The sequence below is a fragment of the Buceros rhinoceros genome, unplaced genomic scaffold, assembly GCF_000710305.1.
Source record: "Buceros rhinoceros silvestris isolate BGI_N320 unplaced genomic scaffold, ASM71030v1 scaffold17994, whole genome shotgun sequence".
Lineage (NCBI taxonomy): Eukaryota > Metazoa > Chordata > Aves > Bucerotiformes > Bucerotidae > Buceros > Buceros rhinoceros.
In genome coordinates, this window is record NW_010410203.1 from 17648 (window position 1) to 22918 (window position 5271).

Below are 5271 nucleotides of genomic sequence, written 5' to 3' on the forward strand. Positions count from 1 at the left end.
AGAGAATTGCCCAGTCTGTAACAGTGGCTGGTGCGGGGCTGGGTGACTTCACCTGTGCCAGAGAGCCTGGCCTGCAGCCCTGCCCAAGAGCGCTGCCCTCGGGGCCAGGAAGCAGCAGGAGGGGTTCGTGCAAGCTCTAGTGTCTGTCCACAGTGTTTTGAGCAACAAGATACTGATTCTTTTGCAGCTTGTTCAGCTAGGAGTTAGCACAAGCTGCATGCTGACATGACCAGTGCCTTGCAGTGTTTTGCTGAACTGGTAGCGAACTTCCAGTTCTTGTCACCAATGTCCCTTAGTGCCAGTAGGATTCTGCTCCTCTGTGACAGCGTGGTGAAGGCCATGGGGCACTCGTTGATCTGGCAGTGTGAGAGCACCAGTTCCACTTTGTCATGCAAATGTGAACGTTAGTTAGTTAATGGGTTAGTTAGTTAATGGGTCAGTCTGCAGCTAGCAGAGTTTTTGCAGAAGAGGCTTAGAGACATGATGTGTATCGCAGGAGCCAAAAAGTGTGCTGAGCTTTTCGGTTTGGTTGGGAAAAGCAGGCAGGTCCCTGAGAGACACCACAGCTGAAGGGCACAAGGAGTGGCTCAGCTAGTAAGTGCTCTTTGATCTTGGCATGTCTGTTCCCTTTGAGATAACTCCATGAAGCACAGAGACCCTTTGCACCATTCCCATGCCTCATCTCTGTGAAGTAGCCGTGAGCTGAGGAGTTTTGTCGGTACTGGTGTTTAAAGGTAACTGTCAGGTATCCCGTGGTGTGACCGGGATAAATAGAGTCTCTGCAGATGGTCCTTGGCTGGTCTGAGTGCTGCCTACTTATATTTGGGTTCTATGCCCTTTGCTTTCCAGGTTTTTGTCCAGTCCTAGGAAAGTAACCCCAAGGCATGTGCTAACCCTTGACCCAGCATCAGAGCGTGCCCGGGACCTTCAGCTTGTTGCTCCACAGATGTTTGCCCCGCTCCCCTCTGCTTTGATCCCATTGCTAAAGTTTGACTGCTGAGAAACTGTGGCAAGGGGTGAGATGAGCTCATGGTGGCAGGGGAGGGTGGTGAGGGAGCAGCCTGGTTACTGTGCTGGCTGTTTCTTCTTGGTGGTGCTGACCTTAGGTGGGATCCAGCTCCCAGAGTGCTCTCAGAGATGCTTTGCAGTTTCCTGTCCAGAGTCGTGGAGCTGAGCAGGGCTGATTTAGGAGAGGATCTTAAATTAAGTGTTAAACTCTGACCAGGTGGACTTTAAGTAGCAGGCAGCACTCAAAGCACAGTGGACAAGTGGGATGTGAGAAGGCAGAATATGCCAGCACTGGGAATTGTGGGTGGCATTGAAAATCCAAATACAAGAACAGAAACGTATATTTTAATATGTATTTCCATTACAGTCACAGGCACAAATTGTGAGGGAGGGAAGTGCATCTCGAGCAACATATGTGTTATCTCATGCCTCCATCTAAGTATACAAGCATGGGATGAATGTCTATTTAACATAAAGCTGAAAGTTTGGTGTACAGATGGTAGGAAGTTGGGCAACAGCATGCGTAGCTTGTAGCATAGATCTGCCTTAATGCCATCACCTAGTGTTGTTTCTCACAGAATGTTACCCTTCAAATCTATCCCTAACCCACTTGCAAAGATGCTGAGCTGACTCTTCAGCATAGGCGTACTCAGGAAATTATAGGTCAGTGAGCCTGACCTCAGACTAGGTAACACTCTAGCAATGATGAGAGTACAAAGCAGTGGGAGAAATATGAGTTGATAAAAAATCAACCAGTGTGGCTAAATCTTGTCAGATAAGTGTACTGGGGGTTCAACCCCTCCTTTAAGCTGATGATGCAATGAGCAGAGTCACACAGAGCAAGCAATGGACACAGATGCATGTAAGACACTGACACAGCGAGGCACAACAGACTGGCGGGCAGGATTAGTAGGTACAAAATGTGCCTGGGAGGTACCAAAGGAGAAAATGTGACTGGCATGCTGGAAAAAATCCTTGCATGCAGATTTCAGAGCCATGAACAAACAGGTAATAAACAGGATCTTATACCACACGATGTACAAAATAAATACAATTAATGCTGTTTGCAGGTGGGGGAGCAGAGGCCCAGTGAGGTGACATGATTCACTGAAAGGGAAGAGCACTGGAGCTGGAAGTAAAGTGTTCCAGATCAATTTCATTAGTTTGATGGACTGCGACCATGTTGGTATATCCCTGGCTATGTATTATTTGGCTCTAGCAAGCAACTGTACTGAGTACTGAGAGAGAGGACGAGGCTTTACAGAGAACCTCGCTCTACATTCAGGCAATTTTGCTTCAGAATTTTCTTGCGTGCATATTTATATTTATGATGATTTTCTCTGTCTTTATGAATCTGACCAAGCCTATCTTGAAAGAGAACTTTTCTTTCAATCTGTGTTATTGAAATCAAATGTAGGAGCATGCTTTTAGGGAAACATCTCAAACATCATTGATTATGGTGGAGGTCTGTCTTTTCTAAAGTTTAGGACACTGTCTGCTTTATGGATGTGATTGAAATCCACATTTTTATTCCCTGTTCTCTGTTTGGTCTCTAAAATTAAATGCTCTTGTGGTCTAAGTGGAAGCCAAAAGTGGTAGTATGCAACACTTCAGCTGCAGCTGCCTGGCTTGGAGACGTCTCAACTGGTCTTCACACGTTTTCTGCCCAGCGGGGACAATAATGCTTCAGTCAGACAGGCTGCCCGTGCATGGCCGCGGAGCCGGGAAGTGACTTACAAAGGATCTGCTGCGTTTAGTCCTTTGAGCATCTCCGTAAGGGCCAGAAAACAGCCACTTGAGCAGAATCGAAAGGCCTTTCTTCAGTTCCACACTTCTTATTTAGTAAATCAGTTCTGTGTTTTCCACTGTATTTAAAATTAATCTACTTGTATATCCCTGGTTTTAGCTAACATAATCCCCAAGTTGTCCTTCATGGGCTCTATTCCCTCACAAATTATCCTCTTAACTCATTGTTGCTTGTTTTTATAGATCTGTCCTTATAATATACTTGATAATTCTGTGAGATATTGATCTATCACTTACTGAAGATTATAAATTTATTTCAAAATCTTTTTATTGATTGTCCTGAACGAATTTTGCCTGGCAGCTGCTGGTGTTCCTTTAAAAATTCCTGTGGCAGACCTGACTAAAACGTCACTGTGCTGCTAGCTTTGGGGTTTCGTGTTCCTGGGCCAGTCGTGGACTGCAGGCAAGTCATGTCAGCGTTACCATCTGGTTGAGTGCTTACCAGTAAATGGGTTTAGTAGAAGGGTTTTCACAAGGGGTTAAATACCGGCTCTGGCAGTGAAAGGGTTTATCTCTAATGTAAGGGAGCACGAGCGAGGAATGTACTGACCTAACGCTTCAGCTCCATCGTGGCCACCAAAGCTTCACGTCACCCCAAGAGCTGTGGCAGGCGCATTGTCGGTGTTGCCTGAGGGAGGTCACGAGGCAGAGTTTCGGTCGTTTGCCTGAGGTCACAGAACAGTTCAGCAGCAGAGCTCGGAGCTGTTCCTGCGGGTGTGCGTGGAGAGGTCTGTAGCTTGCTGTGCCGTGGGCAGGACAGTACAAAGGCTGGAAGGAGGTGGCTGAGAGAAATGTTGTTCGGGAAAGTGAGTTCCCAACCCAGACTGAGAAATGCTGGAAAAAAGGTTTATCCAATAGTTCTGTGGAGGTGATAAATGTCAGTGGGATCCTAACGGAGTGCAGCCTCTAACTCTGAGAAGTATGAGGGAAATCAATGTCGAGACAATGTTTTCTGTGCTTGCGTAGCTTCAGAAATGAAGGCTCCTTGGCTTTGGCTGGGAGTTTGGCTTTGGCTGGTGGGCAGTGCTGCTCTGTGGGCTTCTGTGCCTTGCAGAATAAACAACTTTTTACTGTCCTTTCAGACAGGATGCTGTATGGACGCAATTTGTCTAGAGACTGGAAGAGGCCTCTAGGAGCAGAGACTTTCAGAGGTCTGTGCTGGCTGTTTTGCGGGGGGTGGGTCGTTAGCCCACTGCCAGCCACTTTTCCTTTGCGTTTGATCAGTACAGGCAACTTAAGTTGCACCTCAGGAACAGCGTGTGAGTAGGTAAATAATTGTTTAGAATGGCTTGTTTAGTATCACGTGGCCTTTTTTGCTCATACAAAGTGCCAACAAAGAAGCGAGTCCCTTAAGGATTATCGTTTCCTTCAGCTCCTGCCTGAAGCTTCTCCGTTAGCTCAATCAGATTTGGGCGGCAGTTGTGCTGATGGCTGCGTACGGAGAACATCAGCAAGGACAGAAGTTGAATCCCTAGCAAGGATATCGTGCAAGATTCACCCTTGGACCTGATACTGTGCTTTGTGCTCTGTATGCGACTGGCGAAGTGAGTGAGTGTGGACTTGTCTAACCTACCCATGGCCGTTTGGTTGCTTCCCCTCGTGCTCAAAATAGAACTGTCTCTTAGGGAACCCCACTCTCTTCAGCCACTAGTGCTGGCCTGCGCAGTGGAGATAGTGTTTGTCTGCTACGGAGCCTTTTGCTGCCTGCAGATATCCTCAGTATTGGACACAGCTGTTTGGACAGTTCCAGTCATTAATCCAGGCGAGTATTGAGAGAGTTTCCTCCCAATTGTCTCTGCGCTCCCTTGTCCCATAAATACATCCATGGACTAATTTTTCATTCAGCTGAAGGACGAGGCTGCTTTCAGCTCCCTGACAGTGCAGGACGCAGCAGCACTTGGCTTGGGCAGCGCAGCGCAGCTGGCTGAACGCTGTTCCTCGTGACCACCCCTGTCCTGGCAATGAGACCCTCTCACGGGGCTGTGCTATTTCTAGTAGTTCTCACATTCGTGACCGTGTTCCTTTCACACAGGAGTTTGCAGTGGCCTGCCCAGGCTGCTGCTCCTGCAGGCATCGGCTCTGCCTCCTCGTGGTGTCTCCCCGAGCCTCCTGGACATAGGCGAGTGGCTGTTGGGGCTCAGCAGCTCTGATTCCTCCTCTCCATCCCATTACCCTGCTGCTTACCTGCTCGGGTGATGATGAAAGGACTCACGTCTGAAACACCATGAAGGGCACGGCCACCCCCAGAGTCTCCATCTTCCCTGACCAATGTGAAGTGATTATTCAAGCGTCTCTCTCTCATGAATAGTTTTTGTATCGTATTTTTTGAAAATGATATCTTCAGAGCTGTTTTGCCACTTGAGTCCTGCATCCCTGCTCCCTATCACTTTACTTTTGCCTCTCCCGGCTTGATTATTGATGAGATCAATTTGCAGTATGTGCCACTTTATTCAGCAG